This window comes from Crinia signifera, chromosome 4 (genome assembly GCF_055691185.1).
Source record: "Crinia signifera chromosome 4, ASM5569118v1, whole genome shotgun sequence".
Taxonomy (NCBI): Eukaryota; Metazoa; Chordata; class Amphibia; order Anura; family Myobatrachidae; genus Crinia; species Crinia signifera.
In genome coordinates, this window is record NC_139220.1 from 304,565,264 (window position 1) to 304,584,057 (window position 18,794).

Genomic DNA, 18,794 nt, shown 5'->3' on the forward strand with positions numbered 1-18,794 from the left:
TGTATTTCTTGTCCCTACTGGTGGGCCTATTAGTCAAGTTAGACAAGGCATCAGTTATGCAGACGCTGTAAGGAGGGGAGCTGGACAGACAAATAGTTTTAATTGGGATACTTCCACTTTGTCTTCTATTTGCGCTGCATTTTTTCGGTGGTGCCTTTGCTCACTACTGGTTCTGGGGGGCAGCAGGTTCATAGTGGTGATAATGTTGCAGATTTGGCTGGTGACATTTCACAGGCTCTTATACCTGTGCTAGCCAACTTGGTACATGGCCCCAGATAGGGTCTTGAGTTTGTCTCGAGATGTTGTTCATCATGTATCCACAGCAGGCTTAGTGACAGGCAATATGGAAAGAGGTAATCCCAGAAGCAGCCGTGGCAGTAGAGTGGGGTCCACCTTTCCACCCGGTCGCGGAGCAGGAGATGGTCGTCGTCGGGATGTCCAAGATACTTTGCAGACAGATTCTACCAGGATCGCGCTGTCAGAGTGCTTTAGATGCACTCAGCCCTGATTGACTGTAGACATCTCCATGTAACATGCACTGCTGGCATTATGTGACTAAGCCCCCGGCTATGGAAGCGCTGACCCCGGCCATGTTGTGGCACCAGCATTGACCCCCTTCTTCCTTCATGATGATGATGATAATTGCAGTGGCATTTTTAACTGTTTGCACTGGGGCCTAAATAGTCTAGAAATGGCCCTGCTTGCGACTTGCCATTTGAAATAGCCATGCCACGAACGGATGGACCTGCTCTGAGACAGCAGGGTTTCCCACCACTCTGGCTGGCTGTATCCTTTACTGCACAGTGCAGTGCACTCAGTAACTTACCCCTGGCACCATGCATGAAACCCCTGGCACCATGACTGGCACTGAGCATGTTTCCCCTAGCACTGAGCATATAACCCCTGGCAATGAGCATAAAACCCATGGCATTGAGCATGTAATCCATGGCACTGTGCATGGAACCGCTGGCAAAGAGAATGAAACCCCTGCATGCACTGTTCCATTTTTTTTAGGTGTTGGGTTGCTTTGCACTGGGGGGCATACTTTGAATCAGGTGTGGTATTATGTAGCCTGCATTTCTAAATATAAAGCTTGCAGGGGGCACCAAACACCATAGCACCCACCTGGCTGTGACATATGGGGGTGGGGGGGAGACAGGTGGGGGAAGCAAGTTCCACCACCTCACCAGGACCACTTTAAACACTGGTGACCAGTTAGTGAAATTAAGGTAAATGACAAAATGTGAGGATAACAGGGCCTGCAGTGTACAAATAGAAGAACATTTCCTTTTATTTCATCTGCTAAGTGGAGCATCATAAAATAAAACCTTAAATTCACCCTAAAATGTAGAAGTTGGGTTAGGGGGAAACATTGTTCAGCAATCAGTTATCTTTCGGTCTCAGATAGAATATGTCATTTATTATGAATGGCAGAACCACCCTTATGTGCGGCATTTATAATGGTGGAATCATCCATCATTAGGATTCTCACAGCCCCCACTCCTTGGCATGTAAATTATCCTTGCAGCATTCCCACCCAGTGTTGTTATTGTATTTATTATCCCCATGGTTACTGCATAGGAGGCTTTGTGGCCTGTTGTGTGGCCATATACAAAGCATTCTCTTAGTGAGGGAAACATTTGTGTAATCCTATATGAATATCTAATGTGTGAGGGTTATTAGCACATTTTATAGCAAGCATCTAATACTTTGGGCACCTTGGTGGGTGTTGGACTTCCAAACAACACCCCAAACAGATGAAACGCGTTACTCAGCTACAAATCCAATTGTTTCATCCTATTTCTACTAACCCTGGGCCTGATTCAGACCTGATAGCTGCTGGGTGAATTTGCAGAGGACTGCGATCAGATAGTCACCACCCAGACAGAGTGATAACCCGCCCTGTACAAGTCTGCAAACAACTTGCGAAATATCATCAATCGCCGATCAGCTGCAAATCTATTCGCACCTCACCATCCAATGATTTTCCCTATGTTTCCAAGCGGGAGTAATTCTGACTCTTCCACAACTGTGTGACAGAATCAGGCTGATCAAGCTGCTGACCTCATTGACCTTCCCTGAAAATACCTGGGCATGCTGCACATACATCTTATGTGCAGCCGGCATTGAGCTTGTCTGGGGGAGCGGGGACCAGAGACCGGAGAGCAGGGTCCATTCCGGTCCATGTGTGATGCAGAGGGGGTAGTCAGCTAGCGGCAGGAGAGGTGGCGGGGAGCGGGGTCCGGTCCAGCTGCAGGAGGGGTAGTGGGCCAGCGGCAGCAGGACTGGAGACTAGGTAGCGGCAGCTGCAGGCGGGGAGCACGGAGCGCATGGCGCATAACAGAGTCCGGGTAGAGGCTAGTGGGAGAACATTCTATTCAAAAGACTGGGCGGCCGCTGATTGGCCGAGAGCTCAGCCAATCAGCGCCCGCCCTGCCCGCCCAGTATTTTGAATAGGATGTTTCCCCACTCGCAGTTACCCGGACTCTGTTATGCGCTGTGCGCTCCGTGTTCCCCGTCTGCCGCTACCTAGTCTCCAGTCCTTCTGCCGCTAGCCCACTACCCCTCCTGCAGCTGGACCAGACCCCGCTCCCCGCCACCTCTCCTGCCGCTAGATGACTACCCCCTCTGCATCACACATGCACTAGACTGGACCCTGCTCTCCGGTCTCTGGTCCCCGCTCCCCAAGATGGACCCTGACGCCCCCCCCCCACCTGCAAGCTCCCCCCAGACCCTGCTCTCCCACAGCTGCCCCGGATTTACATGTGATAAATCGATCTGATTTATCACATGTAAAAAATGGCACATCAAGTGCCAAATCATATCAGGAGCTGCCGGGGGAGCTCAGGGGAAGTCGGGCCGACATTAGGCTGACTTGTCCTTAGGACAAGTTGGTGTAGTGTATGGGGGCCTTAACAATACTAACCCTGCGCATTGGTGTGATTGTGGGTGATCCATCCCCACCTACAGGGGCAATTTAAAACAGCGATATTGGAGTAGACTACTCACAGTTATACTAATAATTGGAGTGACTTTGGGTGATTTATCCCCGAATATAGGGGCGGTTCAACAAAGTGCCCTTGAGTAGATTATCTACAGCCATACTAACAAACATCAAGCCTCTGCTATTGCCAAAGCCCAAGTGGGTGTATATTGTGGGCTAATCAGCTAATGTATTTGGTCTTTTATGTTATAGGTTAGGAATTAGATTTGTAACTGTGATATCATGTGTTATTAATCATTTCTGTGCACAAAGCTTATGAAATTGTCTCACCGGCCGGTGGCATTGTGATATAAATTATCTTGTTTAATAAAACATTTTCTATTTTTGGATAGTTGTGTTATAACAACTATCTATTAGTGCTGTTTACTTTTTAGTCTATGTATGTTATTATTAGCATTGAATCATTTTGGAGTTCTTGCTGATATGTGGAACAGATCTTCCTGAGGACTCTATGTCCGGACAATAGGTGACTCCTAAACAAAAGGTCCCTTTGGTGACATAACAGGAGCCGAGAGGCTGTTCTGACCTTATTAGAATACAAGGTGTTACCCTGCCAGGGTGTAATAAGCATTTATCATTGTAATAAGTCAATTAAGGAATATTTACACCTCATTTACAAGACAAGGAGCTGGGCAGGAGGAGCTGCTGGGATGAATGACTGTATACTAATGTTATGTGACCCTAATTTACATGTCACCTCTCAGTGTAAGAATTCCTGCAGGGCATCCTGGGAACTATTGGGGAGAGATGGGGAGGAGTTACTATAAATAGGCTGTATCAGGCCACTGGGAGCTGAAGGAGGAGCTGCTGGATCAGTTACTGGTTGGAGAGCTGGGAGGACAGAGGAGTAAGAGAGACAGAGAAAGAATCCCCAGAGTAAGGTAATTATATTATACATAAGAATAAGCCACATTAACAAACCTCTGTAGATGTTATTGTACAGATATTGTCTTTTTATCATGTATTATTTTATGGGGGGGGGGGGAATTTCCGATGGGGGAAATATCAGAGGGGTCCTACTCAATGCTGTCTTCCCTGACAGCATTGAACAGGGATCTCGGCAGATCGGCAGACGGGACAGTGAATCCCGCCGGCCGACCTGACGTCAAGCCAGCCGACAACTGGACTGGGTCATGGCTGAAGGGCTAGCACCAAAGTCGTGACGCTGGATTGAATACCCCCCTATATTTTTAATGTCTATGGATAAATAATACACTGCAAAAAAACTTCGGTACTTATGTAATATCTGGACTCCCGTTTTTCTTATGAGACCGCGTCCCCTCGCGGGGCTCGCTGAGCTCACCACGCTTCGGGTGCGGTGGCTCGCTGCGCTCGCCACACTATATAAAGTCAACTCCATGCGTAGATGGATAGTAGGGGTATGAAAAAATGGGGTGCATTTAACATGGGAGTCCAGATAATACATAAGTACCAAAACTTCTTCTAGATATTACAGTATATTATTGTATGGTCAAACAGTATATTGGTATACAGTAAATTACTGTAAATTACTGTGATTTAATAAATGTGTAAATATATGAATGGGCATTTATAGTCGGTCAGTGACAGTGTATAAACCAGTAATGTATCAGCAGTAATGGAAGGTAGAGGGTGGGGGAACCCTAGGGTTGCATCCACTCTCTTATAACCCAGGCGCTGTTCAGGGATCTATTGATTGTAATCAGTTTCTTATTGGTAACCGATCGTAAAATGATCACACGAGTGTCTTGCGATTTGTAGAAGCTCATGATCAGCGCATTGTCTGCATATGATCTGCCCCCGATCAGTACCCAATTGAAGGGTCATTTTTCAAATCCTACCTGCTGCAAGAAGGTTCTGAAAATGACCAAATGACCCAAGGGGACTCGCATCATATCGGAATCGCATATGAAATTGCCAAAAATATGCCCAGTTTACATATATCGTCAAGCTTGTATGTATATTGGTTGTTTTGAGGCCAAATCCTTCTGGTATGTACCCTACATAAGTTTCATTCAATCCAGCTGCTGCTAGTGTAAAAAGAGGCCACCACAGCTATAAATGCAGGGTTTCTAAAAAACAAAAGGGGGGGGGGGTTTACTCTGATCTGATGGGTTGATATGTATTTGAATGGTACCACATGCTGATCACAAGGATACATGACACACTATATAGTTAAGAAGACTTTTGTAAATTCATTTAAAAAATCCACATAAATGTAAAAGGACATGTAAATATACAAACAATACTTGGTAACAAAATAGCTAAATCAGCCTGAATTCTCAATGACATTAGATGTATAGCTTCAGGTGGCCTCCCAGCAATGAATAAATGCAGTGAGCTGTTTCGGAAATAGTTAATAGATCATCCAATATACAATCAGCAGGAGGTTAGTAGCTTATACAAAACAGGTAGAAAAAGAAGACTCTTTTTTGGGGGGCACACTTAAGACAAATAATGAATGTGTCAAAGTTATACTGTGAGGTCAATGAGTAATTAATCAATTTAAAACTTAACTTTTAATCAAATCTATTTATAAGATAAGGTGATCTCAGAACATGAGATACAAAGAAGGACACACAAAACATACAAACACTGGTTTAAAAGGCAATTCTCCCGCCACAGGCGGGGATACTAGACCACACCCCTGAATGCAGTGACTAAATTGTCAAATAACTAAGCAGAGAAGAATTTTTGATAAGCTCAAAATTAGCAAAGTACAGTACTGAATTACACCCAAACGTCTGCTTTCAAGTGTGTACAAAATAACACACCAACAATTTCATTTACCAGTTTGCAAAAACTGACCGTTGCTCAAACCAAAGTAAGAATTCCAATATCCGTTTGTCTGAGAGGTTAACGTTTGAGTTAGTCTAATTACGTACTAGAAATATGGCAATGTTCAAAGGAAACAATGCTAGCAATGCTGGTCATACTTTGTAACGATGCTGTAACAATTTTGTATCAATTTTTAGAGCATATATAGGTACCCAGGCACACTGTAATAAGTCATAGCCCCTTCACAGATGCAGAAAAGAGAAACAAAGAGTGGCTACAATATCTGATTTCTCACCCATCATCTATAGATGTATAGTGCATGATCGATGAGAGAACAGGGGAGAGATAATGTATTGATTGAAATTGGCCCGAGGAAAGGTCTTTCTGCTGTTCCTGTAGACGGTATCTGGTTTTGGCTGTTGCGTAGTTACAGCAGAGCAGCCTTTCACCATGCCATACCAGCGAATGAGAGAAGACTAAATGGAGATTGTAGTTTAGAGAGATAAAGGCTAAGGAGATAAAGTAGACACATAGATAGTATTTTACCAAGAGAGAGTTCTGGTTTTAGGATAGTAAAGTGTCTATATCTGCCTTCAATTGCTCCCTGTAACCTCAATCATCATGAGTCAGAGGATGATTGTTTAGGTAGGGTAGGGGAGAAAGCGGGGCATATAAGACAGAAATACAGTTTGGCCACTAGAATCCTTCTGCTGCTTACGTATACCCAGCCTAAAAAGCACTGATGCTCATAGAGCAGTGCAGGGAAATGTATAGCCGTCCCCGTGAGTGAGAGAGGATTTAAGCGGAAAATAAATATTAAAGATTAATTGCGCAGTACATTTATTTCAAATAGCTTTTTCTCTCTTATCTGTTTGTAGTAATCTGTGAATCACTTCACATCCAGGGGTCTCTAGCCAGCGTATGTTCAGGGATCGCTAGGCTTAGTGCTGTGTCCTGACTTCCTTCAGAGGAGCGCAGCAGCAGTTGGGCAGCATGTAGCGGGTATTGGCAGCCGCTTTGACCCACATAGGAGAACCTCTGGTTGGTGAGAATAGGGTGCAACGGGGTGATTCTTGCTTCCTCCCGTCAACCCAAGTGTAGCAGCAGTCGGGCAGCAGGCGCTGGGTACTTGTAGCGGCTTTTGCGAACACTGTCAGTCAGAAAGCCGGTCTACAGTTTAGCGCATCAGGGGTGTAGTACAGATTGCCAGGTGGCACGGAAGACGCGTTTCGCCCATCCCAGGGGCTTGATCACATCCTGTTGGAGCCACAGAAAAAAACTGTGATTTTATAGCTCAAGGTTTTAGCCGGTAATTTAATAATTAATTAATTTATTGGAGTTCTGTGTCCAAATTAATACCCTATTGGGCTGGATTAAATACTCTATCACATAAATTAAAGTATTGTCTGTGAAATCAATGTTCATAAACTTATATATCACACATTAAGAAAAACAGAATAACTGAAAAATAATAAATAAACAATTTAAGTGTTTAATGAATTTTAAATATTGTAGCATAATTGGCAATATATTAAATTAAAAAAGCTTATGAAGACCTTTAGATATTGAAGAGAATTATTACGATAACAATAACAATAAATCATAAAAGATATTTATCAAATAGTGTCACTATTGTCCTTAAATACTGGTAATGTATGGAGAAAAAGATATAAAGATAACCATGATAATTAATAACTACATTGATTGGGTGTAACAATGAAAAAAGGGAAAGAGGAAATATAAAGTTAGATGAATAAGTATAAAAATAAAATATTTAGAGGAAGGTGAATGAACTTTAGTCCTCCCTCCAAGCATTATAATATACATGGAACATCTAGGGAATTTTATCCTTCTTAAACTTAAATTGCTTTTGATATTTTAAATCATTATATAGAGACAACCATGATAATTGATACCTGCATATATTAGGTGTAAAAATAGACGAGAAGAAAGAAAGATGAATGATGGGAAATATAAAATTAAAACAAATAGATATAGAATATTCAGAAAAAAGTGAGTAATATTTATTCTTCTCCCCACAACTGCAACATACAAAAAGATGGAACATCTAGGACTTTATGGATATTAATTTACAATTATTTTTAAACTATTATTGTTTTTAATATATTTATATTTTAATATTTTTGTAAGTTTATTGGTTTATTTTCATTGAACATTTTAAAGAATTTAAAGATGGTTTATTGAGAGGATCTTCCAAGGAAAGCTGGAGGTATATTTTATAAGGAATTCATTTAGTGGTTATAGTGGTAGGCCAGGATTAGGGTTGTACAACCGGAAAGGATTTAATGTATTAAAGGGACATTGATTGTCCTAGTTGTTTGAGATTTGTGAAAATAATAATTGCATTGTATCTTTACAGTTGTACTCATACATTAATCGTAGGTTCTGGAACCTAGTCCATAGGGAAATTATAGATAGTGATGTTTATTTAGATATGTATGAATGTGAGATAACATATCCTCATGATCTGAAGGGTATAGAGAAAAATTATTGTTGGTGTTGTTTAAGTTAAGGACTCTCGATGAAAAAATATATAATATAGAAGACTTTTGTTTTTATTTCAAAAGAAAAGGCGAAGATTGGGCATGGCAGTGAGGTCACAAGAAGGAATTAAAGTTGATGTATTCATTCATGCCATTGGGAACCAAGGTGTTGAGCATAAATGTCCAAAAACTCTCTCTCTTCAAGAGTTTGGTTGTGAGATCTCCTCCTCTAATGCCCAGGTTGGATTATACAATTCCTATAGAAGCCTCAATAGATTGTGTATTATACTCAGTATCAGTATCTGCTGCAGGATGTTAGAGGTCTCCAAGCTACACACATGGCTGGAAATAGGGATATAGCAATTTGGTGACATACATATATAAAAACAATGGTAAATGTCTAGATCATATGCGTTAGTGCATATAAATGTACATTATAAAACTGTATAGTAGAATTAACTCAGTTATCTTTATTTTTAATTATATATGTATTTTCTTTCAGGACAAATAAGTAACAAGACTTTCATTAACAAGACACTTTGGAAAGATACATTGTTCTCAGATCAAGTTACCTACAGACGTCATTTCTTCTTACACCTCTGGGGGACTCACTAAAGCTATTCTCATTTTCTGCATAGGAGAAACCTTCTGAAGCTAAATTGTTTCTCATCTAATACAGGATGAGTCTGACAGGAGAGAGACCACATCTGTGCTCTGAGTGTGACAAATGCTTTACATGTAAATCACAGCTTCTCAGACATCAGAGTCGTCACACAGGAGAGAGACCACATCTGTGCTCTGAGTGTGACAAATGCTTTATACGTAAATCGCAGCTTCTCATCCATCAGAGGAGTCACACTGGAGAGAAACCATTTATATGTTCTGAATGTACCAAGTGTTTTACCCAGAAGGCCGACCTTGTTACACATCAGAGGATTCACACAGGAGAGAAACCATTTAAATGTTCTGAATGTACCAAGTGTTTTACCCGGTACCCCGACCTTGTTACACATCAGAGGATTCACACAGGAGAGAGACCATTTAAATGTTCTGAATGTACCAAGTGTTTTACCCGGTACCACGTCCTTGTCAAACATCAGATGATTCACACAGGAGAGAAACCATTTAGTTGCTCAGAATGCAGCAAGTGTTTTACCAGGAAGGATTGTCTAGTTATACATCAGAGGAGTCACACTGGACAGCAGTCATTTACATGCTCTGAGGGAATAAATGTATAATGTGTTTCACCAGCTCGCTTGTATCACTGCCCTGTATTACTCACATGGTTGTGGTGGCAGCTTTCAGTGCTGGTCACCTGAGGGAGTAATTCAATTGTTATTGCATTAGGGCACAAAACTCTTCTGGCCCCGATACTTCAGCCTGCAGCCTCCTGAGGTGGTGGCAGAAATGTGTGACAGGTGACCTGCATGGTTTTTATGTCATACCCATAATGTTAGATGGGTTTAGCTGCTTTACACTGCTACACTCGGGACCTTATTCAGGTCTGTTTGTAGCGGCTGTTCTATCACATGGGGACAGATGTTTAGTATATCTGCATGCACAGCCGCATTCCTGCCCATGTGCATACCATCAAGTGCATGCGGCCACGGCGGACAGACTGTTCACTGGGTTCATGCACCCAAAATTGCAGACGGTGGGGCATGGGGCGGCGGGCCGAGGTACTCACCAATGGGAATGCCCAGGATTACATGGGCATTCCCATGGTAATTGCCCAGTGACCAGGGAGCAGGCAGCTGATATCAACAGATGTCAGCTCCCACCCACTTCCTCCCGAATGTGTAAACATATATAAGGGACTTGAGAGTCATTCTTTATATATGCGTCATTATAGATGGTCAGCGACCATCAGAGAGGCGCAAGGGGGCACGGTGCTTTGTTTTAGTGCCCATGTCGATTATGTTGAAAATTGTGACAAAAAAGTGGAAAAAACCCATGTGGACCTTTTTGAATGTTGACCTTCACCATGTCGACAAAATGTTTGTGTAGACCTAATGACTTGTCAACCAAACCCATGTCAACTTCAGTCATGTCAACCTTCAGTCATGTCGACCTTCTTGCATGTTGACCTAGTGGTGTTGACCTAATGCTTGTGGAACTAGTTGCTGTCCACCCAAGGATCCATACCCATCAGCATAATATAAAAATTAACATTTAAATTACGACTTCTGTCACTTTGGGCCTTATTCTAGTTCACTCTTTCTGACAAAATCCTTCTTAGATGGACAAAACCATGTGCACTGCAGGTGGGGCAGATGTTACTTGGGCAGAGAGAATTAGATTTGGGTGGAGTTTTACTTCAAAGTGAGATCTATATTGCAGTGTAAAAATAAAGCAGTCAGTATTTACTCTGCACAGAAACAAAATAACTCACCCAAATCAAATTCTCTCTGCACATTTTACATCTGCCCCCCTGCAGTGCACATGGTTTTGTCCATCTAAGAAGGATTTAGTCAGAAAGAGTGAACTAGAATAAGGCCCTTTATCTGGGAGAGCGGATGTGCAGGAACCAATTGAATCCCCCCCCCCAATATAATTACATGTGAGGACATTTCTGAATGTAACAATTTTTTTTTATATACATTTGTCTTGATAAAGACCAGAGAGGCGAAACATCTGTAGCTGATCCTCTGCACCAGTGACTGTAATAACCATTGCATAGTATACAGGAAAGGAAAAGTGAGTATCTAAGGTGTGCACTAGCGGCAAGGGTGCTTATTCCCCTAGCGTGTTTCTCTGACACCCAAAGAAATAGGAATCAAATGTACAAAAGATGGGGTCAACCACCACCAGCGCTAGATAAATAGAAGATTACTTCCCTTGCTGTGTAATAAATTTCTCTCCACAAAACCGGTATATCTTGTGTCTCCTCCAACTCATATTCATTGGCACATGAAAAGAGAGTATATATTCCCCATAGTGTATACCGTTTTAATACATCACACATTAAAAATAACATTAGCAGGAGAACATACATCACAAACTGATACAATGTAAAATGAAATTGCACACACATATAAAATCGCAATGGAAAAGTGGCAAGTGCAGAATGGAGAGGTCCTTGAAGGTAGTTACCAGATGTTATGTGAACCGTAAATAGTACAGTTCAAAGTGCGCATGCGTATAGTCACCAAGTAGCCTGGGCACATCCAGGATCAAGACTCTGCTGCAGGTATCACGTCTCCAAGTCCAGTCCAATCCTCTCGCCACCCGACGCGTTTCGGACTCTATCTGGGTCCTTTTTCAAGGCATTGAAAAAGGACCCAGATAGGGTCCGAAACGCGTTGTGCGCTTTCAGCAGACTTAAGAGTCAACCTCGTAAAAGATGAATTTGACCTTTTCACCAAAATACATCCAATACCATACACATATTAGAGCTTGAAATGATGGGCATTTCTTTCCTTCTTTATGTGTCAATATTTTTCAAAATGACCCTCAAAGAGAATGAGAACAATACAACAGTGAAATATTGCTAAATACATAAAAATGACGTCCTGCCTCTATTCACTTACCCTCCGGAGCCTTCCCAAATTATCCAGCATTGCCTGTGACTCCCCTGTGCTGTGGAGACTGCTTTGACCTACGGTGCATCGTGGTGTGGGCGCCATCTTGGATATCCTGGATGGGAAAGATCTGCTGCTGTCTTGTGGTGCGGTCTTGTCCTTGGCACTCCTTTGCCTCTTGAAGCCTCCCCTGTGTCCTTTGTACAGCCCGCAGTCCTCCTGGGTGACCTGCGAGGGACTGCTTGGACCTGCTGAGCTCTGTTCCTGTGCTTTAGTGCGGGTGCCATCTTGAGAACTGAGCTGTGTGACTCCGCTGTGGGTGATGTTACCTCCCTGCTGCTGCCGTGACCTGATTGCTGCCGCAGCCTCCCTCACGGAGAGAGGCTTGGAGAGAGGCTCGGAGAGAGGCGGACGTCATCTTTAAGGCCCAGTGGATGCGGTCCCTGCTGCCTGGCCTCTGTGGTAAATACTTCCCTATTTATTTGTGCACTCTGCATCGAAGCTGTGTGTTGTGTGCTAGCCACCACCATTCTGCCTTCACTAACTATTTGCAATATATCCTGTATGCACTACTTCGATGATGTCTGATCCTCTGTATCTAATTCTGGAGGCCATTATTGCCTCTACACAGAGGATCCTCACTACACTGGGGGATGTAGATGACTCCACGAATCCTGAACTTGTAACTTCTGAGTCCTCTGCTGCCTTTCTGATTCAGGTCTGTTGGATGGGGGTTGACCCTGGTACCTTTGATATTCCTGAGGAGGATTTGTCCTTATATACTGACCCTGTGAACCCTCCAGATTTACTCTGTCAAGTGGAGCCATCCCTTCATACTTCCACTGGGGATTTGCCTCCTGATTTGGCAGTTTATATAAAGCTCTGCCCTACGGCTCCGACGGCCGCGCTTTCAGCAGGAAAATCCTTCTTTACATTTTCGTTTTCAAGTCCTTGGTTGGACGGGAGGATTCTGGAATCTTTGTCTCAACACTGCCGATTGATGCGTGTGTGTATCTGGATATACGTTGATGGGACTGCAATATATACGGCTTCCCATGGGAGGCGAGCCTGGCCGGACTGAACTTCTTCAATCCCTGATGATAACAGTGCTTTTGACATTTTTGGCTGCTCCTTTGTTGATATATAACTGCATATTCTGTTTGTTTATCATACTGAGAATTTTGTATTTCTGTATTCCTATCCTGTTTAATATTTTATAGGTAAGAATCTAATTTTGAATGCCACATATTGCTTCGATTATCCAAATATACCTTATGTTTGACATTGTTTTGGTAATAGACCAGGGCCTTGTGTGTGGTCAGAATAATATGTTTTGATGGATGGGGGAGGTGGATTTTGCACATCCTGACCCGGGGTTCTACCTATTTTGTAACTGGATCACTGGGGGCTTGTCCTCCTTTTCCTTTTCTTGCACCCTTTGCTGGACACTTTGCAATCCGTACCCTCAAGTTGCCTTTAAATTTTAAAACAGTATCCTATTTTCTGTGCTCCTGCCAGTTATTCTGTCAGTATCCTGTGTTTGTGGGGGTAGGGGGGGGGGGGGGTTAGTTAGATAAACTAGTTAGTAGGGAGTATAGTGGGGTGGGGGTGGGTAAAATGGGTGAGGTGGGTAGTTTTTGTTTTGGCTAGGTTATTTATATAGCTAAGGGTCGCTAACTTGCTTTCCCTTCTAATTTATAGTAGTAGAGGGGTAGGGGTACTTATTTTTCAGGGATCCAGGTACGCCTAAATTGGGGGTGGGTTGTACAGGGTGGGGGATTTTGTGGTAGGGTTGCTTTGGGATTATAGGGAGGTGTTTTATTTTGTGCTGGAGGGAAATTATTTTATTTTAAGATAGACATGCCACTGTCCATAGCTCATGGTGGTACCACATTCTGCTTGGTGTATGCTCATTCGGATAACTATTTATGTTAAGCGATTTTGTATAGCACACTGCTAAGATTGTCACTTCCATATTCCTGCTTTTATATGTTTGCCAGCTGCCCGAATGGCGCCTTCGGCCAGTTCAGTGCCAGAAATATCCCAGGAACTGTTTACATGGTTTTAATAACTGTGTGTAATTTGGTCTTATACCATGTATCTATTGGCATATCTGCTCCTTTGGGTGTTTTGTTTGAATGGTATTTTGAAAAACTCAATAAAAATTAATGAATTAAAAAAAAAACACAAAAATGACAATCAATTAAAACAGGTGGTGGGATTCGTACCGCAGTACATGGTCGACAATAATAAGTAGCCAATAAGCTCAGTGAGGGACATTCACGTCACCAGACGATAATCAGCGTCTCCTCCCCAAACACAAATAATGATGGAATATATGGAATAGAAGGCATCACATAGCATAATACTGTTTTATTATAAAAACACAAGATAAGAACAACAGGTTTAAAACAGAGGCCTCTCACCCTATAATATTGTCCACCACAAAGGTCGACAATATAGGCTTGATGTAAAAACCAACAGGGCTGCTACATTTTCAATGTTACATTTGTTCACCATATTTACCAGCATGTATGGATGAAATCACCCAACACATATGGCAGAACTTCTTTGGGGGTGGGCGTTAATCCCCTAAACATTGGGGATATTGAAAGTTCTGCATACAAAGTCAAAGGTGCAGGTGCACAAATTAAACTCCCAATGTAAAATTTTTATTTTTTTTTTCAATAAAATTTTGCATTTTTAGCGAGGTTCTTCGCTTATTTATGGCCATAAGTAACGGCTTGCCCACCGCGTCCAGGTGACCTCATTAGTCGGGCAAGTCCCTAACATTTTGGGGTGCCCTGTGCCCTAGATTTGTACCCCCCAAAATGTTAGGGACTTGCCCGACTAATGAGGTCACCTGGACGCGGTGGGCAAGCCGTTACTTATGGCCATAAATAAGCGAAGAACCTCGCTAAAAATGCAAAATTTTATTGCAAAAAAAAAAAAATTTTAGATTGGGAGTTTAATTTGTGCACCTGCACCTTTGACTTTGTATGCAGTTCTACTGAAAGGTCTCCGCAGGGTCGCACCTCTCAATTGGTGTGCACCCCACCCCTGTATATCTAATGCCGTGTATTTCCATACACATTAGAAGGCCAGAGACCCCTTCTGCGCCTGGTGGTAGCACCCACGCCCACCTGTCCTATATATTGGTTTTAATTAGGTTCCTGACATTTCTTAGACTGCATGCAGAGCAAGGTGAGACCTGCACAAATGTTTAATGGATTATCAGATGGGGGGGGGGTGCATTTCTGGGTTGTGGGCCCCCCTGGACTGGTGTGGCTGTTTGGCCTCAGGAGCAACACAAATTAACACTTATTTTCATATTCACTTTCATCCCTATTGTGTGTTTTATTTCAATGTATTTTATTTCTCACCTTTACCTCTCACTACTTTATCTCTCATTTTTTTACCTCTCACTAACTTACCCCTGCTATCTTTAGCAGCCTCTCTCACTAACCTATCCTCACTTTGTTTCACTATATATTTCTTTCAGTCTTGTGTTGCATTGGGGTCACTCGGCTGCACCATTTTGGGGTGCCCTGTGCCCTAGATTTGTACCCCCCAAAATGTTAGGGACTTGCCCGACTAATGAGGTCACCTGGACGCGGTGGGCAAGCCGTTACTTATGGCCATAAATAAGCGAAGAACCTCGCTAAAAATGCAACATTTTATTGCAAAAAAAAAAAAAATTTTAGATTGGGAGTTTAATTTGTGCACCTGCACCTTTGACTTTGTATGCAGTTCTACTGAAAGGTCTCCGCAGAGTCGCACCTCTCAATTGGTGTGCACCCCAGGACCCCACCCCTGGATATTGAAAGTTCCACAGTTAATGTACATAAATGCTTTAAAATATTGCTTTTAAATGTACATTTGTAATATTTACATTTTATAAATCCAAATACATGAGAAATTCTGCTGTATCAGCTCATTGCAAATCACATCCCCCTCCACGTAATCCTAACTACCCTAAGCTGTGTAGCTTCAGCTTCCTGCAGGACTGCAATGTCTTCCTCCACATAATTACCTTGGCCCAGGGCAATGTTATGCAGCATGCAGCAAGCCTGGACAAGCATGACTACATTCGCTGGATGGTAAAGATTATTAGTAAAAAAAATGGCGACATCGCATTTTTCCTTGAAATCGCATATTTAATAGGATGCGATAAGGGCCGGATATCACATATTCTGTGCGAAAACTCATACGTACTGAAAGTGTTGAAAAAAATCGCACCTTTATCGCATCCAGATGTTTTCGTACAGAAAAGTATACAAATCGCTTATTTAATACAATGCGTTTTTGGAAATCGAACTTTTAAGGTGTCTAATAATCGCACTTTTTTCAGACCAGGTTCTGTTGGGCGATTTGGCCCAGAACTCACTTTGGTCAAGTGCACAAATGGTTAATTTCAACACAGGTGGCCTAAATTTCACTCAGAAACACCCCTACATATACCCCAACATCATTAAGGACACCTGTGAGGGTTTGAGACATGGAGATTTTGCAGAGTGGTTTGGAGTTGCTGATTTGTGATGTGGCCCATTAGGAGGAGCTGCGCAGGAGGGAGGAAGCTGCGCACCAGATCCAGGTACCCCTCCTCCTCCATGCCAGTGTCTTCCTACTCCTCTTCCTCCTCACGTCCATCTTCCTCCACCTCTGACATGTGGCCCCCCTGCAGCTGCTCTGGGGTATAGGATGGGGATGCCAGCGGATCCTCCACCTCCTTCTGCTGGGGCTGGTCCACCAGGGCCTGGTCTGGGGCTGGCCTTGCTGTGGCCATGTTGCCTGCAACACTGCTGCCACTCCCTGTAATAGAGGACGACCTCAGCAGTCCTCTGTTACCTCTCCCACTGGCTCCTCTTGGCTGCTGCCACTGCTCCCTCTGCCACTCCTCACTCTGCCTCTCCTTACTCTGCCACCAACACCTCTTCCTCTGCTCACACTGCCACTGCTCCCTCTGCCACTGCTCCCTCTGCCACTGCTCCCTCTGCCACTGCTCCCTCTGCCACTCCTCACTCTGCCACTCCTCACTCTGCCACCAACACCACTCTGCTCACACTGCCACTGCTCCTCTCCATGCTCCTTACTTCCTATCAAAGAGTGACATGGCGCCAGTGCCCATTTATATAGGGAGTGTAATGCATAATGGAGGGGACCGAGGTGGGCCAATAGGTTAGGGTTTTCTTAGTCATGCGGAGACAGTCTTGTAAATCGCGCTCCGGTTGGTCCAAAACTCGCACATGACCGGCGGAAGAAATCGCACTTTTATGTGTCATAAAATCGCACCACTTCACCGCAAATCGCACTACATTGCACTTTTCAGCCTCCAAAGTGCATCTCATTAAATATGCGATTTATTACTAAAAAATGCGATTTCAGAAAGTGCGAAGAGCAGCGATGTGGAGTGAGATAAAAAATGTGCTTTTATCTCATCCCATAGAATGTCACCCCTCATTTTACACCTCTGGCGGATACCCAAAAGCAGAAGAAACCTTCTACAGCTAATTTGTTTTTTATCTATTACGTGATGAGTCTGACAGGAGAGAGACCACATCTGTGCTCTGAGTGTGACAAATGCTTTACATGTAAATCACAGCTTCTCAGACATCAGAGGAGTCACACAGGAGAGAGACCACATCTGTGCTCTGAGTGTGACAAATGCTTTACATATAAATCACAGCTTCTCAGACATCAGAGGAGTCACAAAGGAGAGAGACCACATCTGTGCTCTGAGTGTGACAAATGCTTTACATGTACCTCACAGCTTCTCATACATCAGAGGAGTCACACAGGAGAGAGACCACATCTGTGCTCTGAGTGTGACAAACGCTTTACATGTAACTCACAGCTTTTCAGACATCAGCGGAGTCACACATCAGAGAGACCACATCTGTACTATGAGTGTGACAAACGCTTTACATATAAATCACATCTTCTCATACATCAGATGAGTCACACAGGAGAGAGACCATTCACATATCTGTGATCTGAGTGAGATAAACACTTTACATGTAACTCACAGCTTCTCACACATCAGAGCAGTCACACAGGAGAGAGACCACATCTGTGCTCTGAGTGCAGTAGCGCACGCAGGGGGGGGTTTCCGAGTACCCAGAAACCCCCCAGGAGTCTAAGGGCCATTGTCTGAAAGCTGAGGGTCCCCTCTTTCCAAGAGTATAAGAATTTTTAAAATCGGACCTTGGGGACCGGAGATATCTGACTTCAAACAGTGGTCCCCATCCAAGCCTGTTAATTGCTGTTCCCAGTCAGATATTTCAGGTTCTGTCTGACGTAGAGTTTTTCTGAGGATATATTCCAAAATCTGTGACTCTCCCCCTTTGAAGGACACTAGAAGCTTGTCTCTACTTTTCCCAGAACCAGAGATATCAGCCTTCAAGCAGCTGGTTACTGCTCCAGCTCCACACACCTGGTATGTAGTTTTATATACTCCTTGGCAGATTACTCTGCCACCTGAAATCTGATCCCCTCATCCCCAACACCATTTGGTAGGTGTGATTCTTTAGTTTTTAATTCCATTAAGAAATCTAGTTCCGGGAACTGGAGATATCTGCAGTCAAGCTGTCCTCCCACCAGAAAATTATGAATAATAAGCCCACTCCACTATACACCCCTCCTCTGCATATTAAACATCCCCTACCACCCTGGAAGTTATGTATCAGGACCCCTTCATTCAGCCCAATGCCCCCTTCTCCCACCATCTGTGCAGTAAAGGGGTAATTAGTGGATATTACTGATCCAGGCCCTACATGCTGAGCGGTTGATATATTACCCCCTACCACACGCGGGACATCAAAACATATACTGGGTCACCTAAGTGTCCATCTCCGTACTTTGCTCCGCACCTCTGGAAACCCCCTTCTGAAAATCCTGCGTTTGCCACTGGAGTGTGACAAATACTTTACACGTAAATCACAGCTTCTCATCCATCAGAGGAATCACACAGGAGAGAGACCACATCTGTGCTCTGAGTGTGACAATTGC

General features: G+C 43.4%; 1 protein-coding gene across 1 annotated transcript in view; it reads right to left on the minus strand.

The window, feature by feature from the left end:
• Positions 1 to 18,794, minus strand: part of LOC146073283 (uncharacterized) — a 58,739-nt gene that overhangs the window by 32,490 nt on the left and 7,455 nt on the right. The window lies entirely within an intron of this gene.